At 40.2% G+C, this 12919-nt stretch overlaps 1 protein-coding gene across 2 annotated transcripts in view; it reads left to right on the top strand.

The window, feature by feature from the left end:
* LOC129765293 (octopamine receptor beta-2R) overlaps positions 1-12919 on the top strand; it is a 319900-nt gene that overhangs the window by 234469 nt on the left and 72512 nt on the right. The window lies entirely within an intron of this gene.

Here is a 12919-nt window from a genome sequence, read left to right as displayed (position 1 = left end):
CAGCAGGACGGCGCCACGTGCCACACAACACGACCGAACATGGCCATATTGCGAACGAAATTTGAGGGACGCATAATTTCGCGTTTTGGTGATGCCAATTGGCCGTCCAGATCATGCGATTTGAACCCGCTAGACTTTTTTTTGTGGGGTTATGCGAAAGGCCGTGTCTATGCCAACTCTCCGCAAACTCTTGAACATTTGAAAGACAACATTCGTGAAGTTATGACCGAGATACCGCCCCATATGTGCCGAAAAGTCATCGAAAATTACCTGTTCCGGATCAAGGTGTGCGAGGAAGCCCTAGGTGGACATTTGAATGATGTTGTATTTCACACATAATGGCATAAACCAAACTTTAATTTGAAATAAAAGTTTCATCGAAATTCGAATTCTAAGTGTGTTTTATTTCAATTTACTTTCGGAATTTAAAGTTGGAAAACCCTGTATTTTGGTTTGTGAGTTAACAGAGAAGCGATATTAGGTATGTACGGAAAAATAATTTCATTCGTAATTGTTAACCCTTTGCGGTCGTATTAAATTTGGGCATGGGTGTCGTACTGGTCGGAATTATTTCTCCTTGAAAAAGCGGTGATACCTGCAAGATTATGTAATTATAAACATTTTTTCATTTTTTTTTGAGCTATAGATTACCAATATAATAATTTAACAATGTATTTTAATGTGATGTCTTTACATCAAAATTATATTTCATAATTCGTCTTCATGTGAAATCTTTAGAAACAGTCTCCTAGAGTAAATCATAGGAAGTATAATCAATACATAATTTTCTTTTTATTATCCGTTGGATATGATACATTTTTACCATCGATGCAGTTAATGTTTAAATAATGCCAGCAATGTGTATCCGAACAGATCAGCACTTTTTACATTAAAAACAAAGACTTTTTTAACTTGAAATTATTCAGATGACATAAGACACTTATGCAAACATTTATTCTGCTCTTAAAGGCAACTTCAACATAATTTGAACCAGTTGCTCAAATAATGATTTATACGTATCCGAAATGATCAGAACTTCTCACTTTAAATGAACAAAGATTTTGTCGCTTGAGGCACTTATGCGATTATTCAAATAACATTAGACATTTATGCAAACAGTAGTTTTGTTACTTATGAACAATCTTTTCTATCACACCCAAGTGTTACAATGGCTGAATTTTGCTGTTTTGATTTTTGTCCCACATTCCTATGCATTCTACGTACTGTGTGTTGTTTCGTGTGAGTGACTACTTTGTTTGATACTGAGTACCGTTATCTAACGGGTGTTAAATAAAAAATGAGAATTTGTTCAATCACATATAAATTTTTTTTTCATGGATTTCAGTATTTTTTATTAATAACATAATGTATTTTCTTCAAAAAAATGTCAGTGAATGTTTGAGTAAGGGCCGTGGTCTGCTGTTCGACGCAACTTTGTCGCGATGCTCTCACAAGAACGTTGTACGGCACTTACGTCCATTTTCCGGATTCTTGTAGTCAGTTGCTTCGTCTTCTTGTTTTTATACACTAGGGCACTGAGTGAGCCAAAGAAATCCTCTATTGGGCGGCACTGGGGCAAGTTTGTTGGGTTACGATCTTTCGGCACGAACGGTATCTTTTTCTCCAGGCGGTGTGGATGACTTGTCGTTGGAGTAGTAATTATCATTTCCTGGAGTATGCGTTTTGGACAGCGGAAAATAGCTTTTGTCGTCCAGAACGAAAGACGTCCCGCGGTATTTTTTGGTCATCCACCGACACTGTGATTTAACCGTCTCAATCTGCTCCTCCGTGTACTCCGGCGACCTCGTCTTCTTCCTGCAGACGATTCCTTCCATCTTGAGGGTCCGATGGATAAATACGTGGGAGCAGCCATATTTCCGACCGGCGTTACGCAGGCTGGTTGCGTCCTTGTTGTCAAACAGCTTCTTTAACGATGTCTTCCTCTGCTTCGTCATTATCGTCACCGGACGACCACTTCCGACCTTCCGCTCTACGTTCAGGGAACCCAGGATACGATATACCGTACTGACAGGTACATTTTCTTCCTTAAAAAGTTCAAGGTGGCAACTTTTTTCCTTGCTGAAAATGCGTTTCGTAGAACCGTACAATGCGTTCGCGGAGCACGTGCTGTTTCGACGCCATCTTTGCTTTGACTAAATTCAAACTAGCAAAACCAAACACGCCTACTGTTTCTAGGAAGCCCAAAGAGCAATTTTCTTGGAGAAAGAAAATTTTACGCTCTTTATTTGAGTTACTGAAAGGTATTGAAAAAATTCTCATTTTTTATTTAACACCCGTTATTGCTCATAGGAGCACCGTATTGATTCGTGAACAGGGTCACTAGACATCAAGCTTCGTTTAGGAATAGCATAAACTGATACTTGGTTGAGTAAAATATAAGATTTGCATGATTTCTTGCTGTGGTGGCTGAGAGCAGACAAACGACCACAAAGAGTTAAATTTAAATTATTGAAATAATTGCACTGCCCATGTTTGTATAGGAGACAACTCATGGGCATATTATACTTCTGCTGGGCCATTTAACACCGTATGACTGGAAATTTAGAATTTGGGCACCTTACGAAATAAAATTCGTAGTATAGGAGAAGTGTGTAATACGCACCCCCTAAGCGAGAATGGATTTATCTTGACAGTGCTCTTGAAATTTAAGGTAACAACTACGTCAGTACATAGATTAGTTAACCCTCAGTCATCTGTAATCGTTCTGTATTTTAGATACTGAATAACAAAAGTACTACGATTTTTTTTTTGTTATTCAGTATCTAAAATACAGAAGACTGAGGGTTAACTAATCTACGTACTGACGTAGTTGTTATCATAAATTTCAAGAGCACGGTCAAGATAAATCCATTTTCGCTTAGGGGGTGCGTATTATACACTTCTCCTATAATTGAAAAAAAAAGCACGAACCTGCTGTTCTTATCATATCCCAGAGTATTCAGGAAAAAAGTACTATTCTAGACTCGCAACAAATCCAGAGCACCTTGTAACCCGTAACGCCCGAGAGGCGAGCGGGTTCGTCGCGACCGGGGATTATGCGCAGATAAGCGGTCGGCTTCTGCTCCAATATGAGTGGGCGTATGATGCTGTTTCCGGTGAGCCTTGCTGCGGCTGCTAAGGTTTTGGTGCGCAGCGCGTTTCACTCAGGGTGCGAGAACGATGAGCCTTGATTGGATGATCGGCCTGTTTCAACGTTGCTCCGTGGGGTCAGAAGCGGCACTTCCTAAGACGTTCACAGACCATCATACACAGAAAGCCAATCAAAATTACACCACATTATACAAAGCCACAATGTCGTTCTTACCTCCAAAATTTATTGAGCCGATGAGTGGGAGGGTACAATTTAGTTTTACTAACTTTTAGTTACTAAAGAAGCTATCGAAAATTAACAAAAAAAAACACACATTTGAGTATAACTAACACGTGATACCAAAGCACCAACTACCTTCTTCAACTTTTCTCGCGGTTTGAAAAAAACTATCACCACTCCTGCCTCGGTCCACGGTCCAAGTTGAAATGGACGAACATAATTTTTGGTCCTCAGATCAGCGCACTTATCAATGGAACCGGAACTGCGTAATTATTAACGAAGTTAATAATCACGCAAGTCATGTCAAATTCCCTTGCCCCTACATCGGTCTCATATTCAAACATTCACCTTTAACCTCCCGAGCGCAGTTCAAATCGAGTCGCTTGCCGGGTTTTTGAGGTTCCAAGAACAAGAGAACCCCCGCCGAAAGACTCTGCTGTTTGGAGGAAATATCCAAACGAAAAAAAGTGAAATAAAGGAAAGCATGAGTCTTTCGGGTGTATTGGTATGTGGGTGTCTTGGCTAAAACACAGCCGCCGAATCACATCCAGCACCCATTATGGCAAGTTGCTCAAATCTACAAAGCGGAGAGGCTCTCGCTCTGCCATTCATCCAAACAGAAGGGAGGAACTCAGATCCACACATACGAGATTGTGTTGGATCTGACTTCAGATTTAAGAAACGAGGGGCTTCCATATGTCGAAATCAGTACCGTGCTACAACCTTTTTTCAGACATTTCACAAAATTTCTTCCAAGCCTTTTCGGTTTTATCCGATAACAACTAAACTTACCGAAGAAAACGTTTTGACTATTATCGGAAATGTAAATACTAACGCTACAGACAGAGCAACCTGATGATTACGTCTATCAATGCGAACAAATGTTCATTGAAACGATTGATTGTCCGCTTAATAGACGTAAGCGTTTTCCAAATGTAAAAGACGGGTGGGTAATGTCGGGGACATAACCGGAGTGACGTAGAACTATACAAAGGGGACAGCTTTTGCTGAATATATATTTTAAATATATTGTTTTATGTTCTTACGAGCTATAAGCGTTCTGACAAACCAACAGTAAATACAGGGATGGATGACCTTCGGATTAAAGTCCTTTAAAATAAGAACAGAGCAGCAGGAAATACATAGCTCATCATGTTGCTCCTTAGTTATTTTTCTATACAATGCAGATGTAACGTCAGTCAATTTTCAACATCAGTTATCAACCAAAGAAGGCTGTTTTTGCTACCGAGAAAATTAGTTAATACCATCCTGCATACAATGTGTTGTAATTTGAAGCCACTTTTAATTCGGAAACCATGCATGGGTTTGTGAAAACTGAATGATCAATTTGAAAGACCCCAACCACCAATAAGTTCAAAAACAAGCATAAACAAAATAAATCAGTTTATATTATATGTCATATTATGTCACTTTAGAATGCATTGGTATTGTGAAAAACTTTTAATACTTTTAAGTGCCGTGTTTTATGGAATGGTTCCAACTTAGAAAATTTAGTACTCGTGGTTTTGAAAAAAAAAATCCATTTCGAACGCCCTCGATGCCAACTTGTTCTGGATTTGTCACCAAAGTAGTTTGTATAAAGAACAAACTTTTTTCTTATGCTACCTGCTGCCGTTTTGCGATTGCGTTTGCCACTCGCCACTCGCTGCAACTGCCCGTTGTTGTCTTGATGTCCTCCGAACTGAATGTGGTCTGTTCTGAATGCGGGTTTTCTTATCGTCGTGAGCAGCTTTGCCAGCCAACTCATCACTTCGGCGGCCGAAACTATGTAACGCCAACTAGGTGGACTGATGCACTGGTACTAACGCGCTCGGCCTAGCTACCCTTGCGGAGCAATTGGCGAATATACCTATGGGGAATTGCAAACCAACACTTTTCGAGCGGGATTTTGCCTTTATCTTCACTTTTCCTCCTTTGCCATATCCAACCATGGCTGCTTGTGTTGGTTTGTTGATGTGATGTGATGCGAAACGATGTGGTGTACGGTTTGGATGAGAATGATCGTTACGGAAGGAAGGAAGGAAGGTCTTGTATTATAGAGACTTTAAACTTTTGCAGTTCATTCTTCTCTAGCCTTGAGAAAGGCCCTTTGAAAACTCTACTCTACTCTACTCCAGCGCTACCACCTCCACGCTCTTGCCTTGAGAAAGGCACTCGATCCCTCGCCGTCCAGCCCGTCCAGCAACGATGTTGTCCAGTCGGTGTCCACACAAAGAATGATAGTTACGGCAGCGGAGCGGGGATTTTTAAGCTGACTGGCTGGCTCGAGAATTACGCATGTGTGAGACTGCGACCAATGTTTCGTTCATTTTTTTTTCTTTTTCCTTTCCAATCGTGCTTCATTGTATTTCGCTGCTGCTCTGGTTGCCCGTTTTGGTCGGTACGATTTGAGGAGCACAAAATGGACCTATCAAAAATGGGCACATAGTGCATTTGGACAATGCTTGATATTCCACAATTATTCTATTATTTATCTCAAGAAAAATGAAATGTTATTCGTTATGATAGATGCGTAGATGTATTTCCTATCAATTGATGCAAAAACCTTTGCGATCTATTGAGAAATGCTCGAGTTATAAGCGTTTCAAATCTTGCATTTTTTCCTACTTGTTCAGTGCCTAGATTTTCATTTCACCCCCTATATCTTCCGGTTAGACGTAGTCCCACGTCAAAAAATATGTTTAAATCCGCAAAATCTCCTAGGCCCTCTTTTTGCCGATAATGTTCTTCTACTGGACAGATTATTTCATTGGAAATTTGCGTGGTTACGCTTGTAGGCACAACAAAATTGCGTTTTACCAACACTAATGGTGATTACGTCTCCTATGCAAACATGGGCAGTGCACTGGTGAGGTTGAAATGGACAGTCACTTCCATAATCACATTCAATGCATGATAGAAAGTGATGGGAAGAATATTGAACTATTTTTTATAATGCTGTCTCTTTTTGTGCTATTTCAGTTACTGGACGCACAAACACTGAGAGAGAGTAAAATTATTCCTCTCGCGAGCGATAAACCTCTACGCTTCGTATATTATGAACCTGTCCATATTCCCCCCACTACATGTCCATTATACCCGCATCGATAAAAATGTTCTACTTTTCGGCTTGTTTGAATTTGAGTAAAAAACACGAAAAAACGCATTTTTATAAAATATTTGGCCAGTTACCTCGAAAATCAGTATATTGAACAGTATGAAACTGCTTTTAAATTTTTGAAAACATGAGTTTCCAAAGATACAATTGAAGTTTTCCTCAACATGTCCGTCTTACCCCCATCTCCCCTAGATGTTTTCGCACTCGCATTTAACGAACGTTGTGATTCAGAAGGACGACATGAAAATGATGTTGAAAACACATCAATTACAGTAACTTATATATGTCGCAATGTATCGGATAAACAGTGTGGAAAAAAGAATTAGTTACAAGTTGTTCCCGATAGAAAGAAAATAGTATGAAGTCAATATCCTTGAAAGTTCCAATTTTCAGCCCGATGAAGGTCCGCTGTCGGTTCTCAAACCAATAGTTAATCTTCGATGCCACTCAAGTTGAATTATTGCCCAATCGTGAAGCGCCCGCAGTTTCAAAACACACCCACTATGGGTGATAAATCGGTTCTGCTGGCAAAAGTCGTCAACGATAGCGATATTGAGCGCCAAATGTTGGCGCGGGGGGATAGGGCTGATAATGGTGATGATGAAGATTAGCCAACATGGACCGAGCTCCTCGGGGTCCGTGAAGAGGATAGCGAGGGGAACCATCAAACAAACAATCATCTCGCGCAAGCAGTTAAAGAAACATCGTCGGACCGTTGGGAGGCGAGTGTTCGAGGTGCGAGTGGCGTGCGATTAGTTCTGCCAACCACCCAACCTTCTGATGACCAAGAGCTGGATGATCCACTGTGACAGGTGCGTGGAATAATGCTCACGCCACGAGTAGGTGGGACATCGAATCAAGGGAGGTTAACAGAAGAAAATAAATTTATCAATGCCTGGCCAAGATTATGTGAGTGTGGCAGTATTTTGGTGGAGAATTTTCTATTTTTATGCGTTCAAAGCCGTATTTAGAACAGATTGTACGCTTTGTGCTGTTTGACTCATGACGTGAACCCAAGTCATCGGCCTCTAGTGTTCAAACTGTCGCTCGCTTCGTTTATTTAGATGTCATTCACAAGTTTATTTACATGGATGGTGTGCAATTTGAGTGTAGGTGGCATAGAAAATAGTGCCAACATAATGCTTTTCGCGTGACTTGTGGACATAATGGTGTTTTTCTTCGGAATACATGAAACGTTTCAACGATACAAATGGCTATTAAATAAGATTTATCCGCGTATGAATCGGCGCCGTCATAATCTTGCTCGAGTCGACACGAGTGGGTTTTGGAACAACAGAAGCAGATTAATATAAGCGAACCAGTTGTGGCAGACGATGTACTCTGTGTGAATGATAGATAACAGCTGACCGATAGATTGTGTTATATTAGATAACTGTTCGTAAAATCTTTCAACTGAACAGTAAGAGATCATAACAGCTTCGCAGTGAGCTTTCCTTCCATATATCTTTCCTTCCATACACCTAAACTTTCATCCTGAATATTTCGCTATTAGGAGGAAGATGTCGCTCCTAAACTCTCACGCCGAGTATCGTCCTTGCAGCATCCGCTCTCATCGCTGCCTCCCACACTCATGGAGAGAACTAGGCAAAATCAGGAGCAAGCATGTGGGTTCCAAACTAGCAAAATCGATAGCTCTTGCTACTAATGACCCAGTTGCTGCGAGGGAAAATCCTCACAAGCATCAGCATCTCCTCCTTGCCTTGGGATGTGTACTTCGAGTCGACTAGGAATATACATTCCACGAACAAATATTCCACCGCAGACGAGGGAGAAACGAAAGTGCATACATATCTAAAAATTCCATTATCAATGCATTCCTGTATTGCTTGTTTGCGAAGAATTTGCAAACTTTACTTTGCTGTTGGCTGAGTGTGCTTTATCAAATGCTGCAAGAAGCTTCATTATTGAGGGGAAAGCTTCACGTGACATGAAACCATCCTCACAGTGATAAGAAGCCGATACCAATCCGTTGAGTTGTTTGAAGAAGAGATGCAAGTAGGAACTCTTGGGGAGAAAGGTTTGCTTGAGGTGGTTTTGAAGGCGCGATTTTTGTTTGGAAGAGAAAGCATTTTATTAACATACTAGCTAACCCGGCAAACGTTGTCCTGCCATATAAATTAATTCTAGTCAATAGTCAATATTGTTGTTGGGTGTTAAATAAAATATAACTAATGTATTGCAAGTGTGTTTGAATGTTTTAGCAATCTATAAAATTAATCGAATTAAAAAAACCAATGAAATCATTTGGACGGAAATTTGAATGATGTTTCTTGATTCAATGTACTTCATTAACGTAATCGACATCTTTGATCTCTTAAAAGTTGCATTTAAAGAGAAAATAGCAGGTGGAAAATCACGCTTGTTATTTTCAAAATGGACGGCCAAATTCATGACTGCTGGGTCCCGTTCATCCGTTCATGAATTGGGAAGCCCACGATACGTCAGACAACTCATACCGTCCTATTTGAAGCCGCCTTATTTCGTCATTGTCATTCAATTAAGGAGTATTCACTTCATTCTAATTTTGAAACACGTTGTACATTTTCCATCTGCCATGCAAGACGATAAAACTTTCAAATCACAGCATGGGCCATGAACCATGCTTGTGGTAACAGTATTGAACAGTCATTCACATTCCGGAATCCCATAGGTTTAAAACTTAAGCTTATTCCACGCATCGACTTTAGCATTCTTGAATCCGCTCGACTCAGGTTCAATCGTTCTATGCAAATGTGACAATCTTGCCTTGTTGCAAAATGAACGTTAAAGTACTTCATCCGTAATTGTGGAGCAATTTATTCTTTATCAGATAAATTGTTGAAATTTGGATGAAAATTATCACACGATGTCATTTAAATACATAGAAGCCAAAGTCCTGACCATAATATTTTAAAAGCTTATTTGTTTCACCCGAATATCCATTACCATTTTTGCTTCTCAGAAATGGAACACGGTACTCAATGTTATATATGTCAAATATGGCAAGGTGTCAAGGTTGTTACATTTGCACAACTCGATTGGAATTGAGTTGATTACATTTGAGACGGATCACAGAATGCAAAATTGTAATCCGTTCAAGTTCTGACTCAATCGGTTTTCAGAATACGGGGGAGTAGTTGATCTGGGATTTCTGAGGGAATTACACTATCGATTTCCTCAGGGCGTATTTTTTGGACTGACCAAACTTAAAATGTGTGTATAATGTAATACTCGCTTCTTCCATTCAACCGAATACATCCAGAAATAGATGGGACTGAATCAGACCGGACTTGTTCCAACACACGCGCTGTAATGTCATCACAATGCATTGTGTTTTGACCAGGCAATAGAAAAGACTGTGTCGGCTTTGCTTATGATAGCGTCTCGCAAGGTAATGTATTCTTCCTAACGTCGCTATTGCTGTGTGTGTCGTGGGAATTGCAGTAGTTCGTGTGTGTCAACGATGAATTACAGATTATGGTTTCTTTTTCGAATCACAATTTCTTGCGTCACTGTGAAGTCGCGACTTAGGCATTGAAATGCATACTAGAACTCTTAACCATGTTCTCTACTGATCGGTATGGTTGATGAGTGTTTTAAGGAGAGAAAAAAGACGGGTGGGTAATGTCGGGGACATAACCGAAGTGACGTAGGACTATACAAAGGGGACAGCTTTTGTTAAATATATATTTTAAGTATATTGTTTTATTTTCTTCTCCTACGTGAATACCTACCTATCTACCTGAAAAATGGATTAGTTTACTGTTTACTATTTATGAATATGTTGATGGTTCTGAAAAGAACCTTTGGTGTTGTGTTTTTGTTATCACTCGATATTCCCATATTCGGTTAAACCTTCCTGTTTAGCTATTGCGTTTGCACTCGCCACAGCTTTCACAGTTGGAAACCAATCGGTATATAAGCGAGCGGCGCTCGGAAATCCACTCAGTTCTAATTGAACAGCGATTGGAGCATGTTGTCGCTGTTGCGGTGAAGCTCTTTATTTATCATGAAAGCGCGGATGAACGGTGTCACCAAGAGCCTGTTTGTGCACCCTAGGCCAGAAGGGAATCTATCAGGAGGAGAGTGATGCCACCAACGGTTCCCTGGGAAGACATCGCTACACACACATACACGTGCGGCTATTAACAGGTGGTTATCGAGTTGGCATTAACCACTGGTGGGCTTCCAGTATCGAGGAAAATGTGGAAATATCTAATCGTTACTGAAAATAATCTGCCAGTTCCTTTGGGAATTTTCAAAATATATTCATGTGAAAGAATTTAATTGAATGTTTTCTATCCATGTAACACTGTGACCAAATACATTAGGTTTTGTGATTTTTCAATCAATCGCAATCAACAGGATAGCTTCTGAAGATTATTCTTCCCCATCAGTAGGATATTTCCGTATCCAATATTGAATGCATAAAACCTTGTGCCTCCAACGTAACGCTCTCGTTTTCGAAGATCTCCAAATATTCATTCATTCAGAATGAATTCAGATTCAACTTCATACAAATGATCTCTAAATCAACGATAGTCCTACGTTACCCTTGCGGTTATACCATAGATATAACCCACTTCCTGTTTTTTTTATTAAAATATATAAAACAGTGGATATAATAAAAAAATTATAGGAGGTTGTGTCTAAGATACGACCGCATTGTTGACGTAGAACTACGCTGTTATTCTATATAAGTCGCTTATTTATACCTTCGGATATTATTCTATAATGCTGTGAAATTTTAGAAACAACTGCTTAGTAGAATAATCTCTGAAATGGTTTTTTCATTGTAGAATTCGTTGACGATAATTGATTGATGATTCATTCTTGCCCTCGCAAAACAATACATTAGCTGATCGTAAGTCGCAATTTATTTCATGTCAATGCAATGAAAATTTACCTCGAACGCTTTTTTTTTTGGCCTTTTTCGCAATTGACATAGACTCGGCTAGAGTCGATTATATACATGTTGCACCAGCACCATTATTCCACATCTCATAACTACATCAATATATTTTTGGCACCGCATGGAAACAACAATGACAACACTTGCAAGTATCAAATATCATGCTACATGTTGTTTAGTATTTCCTTAAAGGAATCGCACCTCTAGGCATCGTTCGTACAACGTAAACCAAGCGCCAAACAAGCGTTCGCCATAGCATGCATACAGAGCCATACATTGGTGGCTTGAAACTACTAGGAATATAAACACTTCTCATCATTTTGCGCTATTCTCAAAAGAAACGCTTCTGTTAATATTACTGGCCTCGAAAAAAGTTGTATTTCTTTCTCATGCTCGAGAGAAGCGCAGCTATCACCCTTATTGGAGGAAGTTTTGCTACTGGCAATCGAAACCACATACAAAATTCCAGAACGACATTTTCTTTCTCGGTGACTAAACAGGCGAAATAAACTCTTTTGGTTAATAACAACCTCGAAAACAGTAGTAATGCTTCATAGCGCTAATGCAATCCTAGCTGAAGGCAGTTTTGCAACTGGCACGCGAACCCAAATAACTTTCATTACATTCCAGTAAGACATTCAAGATGCTTGGTATTCCCCAAATATTTTTTTGACGCACAACCTAAACGCCTGCTTCGCCATAACGTCAGTTTAATGCATTGATGCATTCTCAAAGGCACCAACGAAGCCCTTATGATGACGGAAAACAAACAATGTTAACTGCTTGGAAAAAGACTGAATTATGCCACACAGCTTGTACTCTGCTGTAACACCCATCGATGCGAATTCGTCGATGAGTTTGTCAAGAGCGACCGCCTTCACCACCAGCGGGGGAGCTTGATTTTGGTTGCTGCCTGGGTAACGACGTTTACATTTTCGACCGACGCGCCGAAATCGCCTACTTCGCTGTTGTGCGATGCGGTGTCACACTCGCTAAAGCTCGGTTCAGTGCGAGCGCTTTTCACTGCACCAACATCGCGTGCATCATTGGATGACGCTTGCCTCGAAATATTATTGCCCCTGGCAATGCGTTCGTTTTTTGCAGGACTCGAGCCTGCCTTCCTCTTCTTCTTGCTCATCATACACTACGCGAAGCGTCCAATTTATGACGCGGAAAGAAAAACACACGATACGAATAACGCGAAAAACGAACAGAAAAACCAAACGACGATATCCAAGTTGAATTACCACTGGTGGGCTCTAATCTTAGATCGAAGCGCAGCGAAAGCAAAGTGAACTGGATTGCTCAACAGTCCGATGCCGAATGAAAGTTTGCCTCAGCGAGATCCACTGTTTATACTCTAGGCAAGTATTCCCCTTCATTCTTCTACTTTTCCTTTGTTCACTTTGAATCCTACGATTTCCCCTCCGTTGGTCGTCGATAAGTTGCTCATTATTGACAGGTCTGTTCGGGAAAGCACACAAATGGACAGAACAAAGGTATGGGAAAATGGAAACGCCTCAAGTTTTCATGAATTTTAACCATTTACAAACCAGGG

The sequence above is a fragment of the Toxorhynchites rutilus genome, chromosome 1, assembly GCF_029784135.1.
Source record: "Toxorhynchites rutilus septentrionalis strain SRP chromosome 1, ASM2978413v1, whole genome shotgun sequence".
Classification (NCBI taxonomy): Eukaryota; Metazoa; Arthropoda; class Insecta; order Diptera; family Culicidae; genus Toxorhynchites; species Toxorhynchites rutilus.
This window is presented reverse-complemented; position numbering and strand designations above follow the sequence as displayed.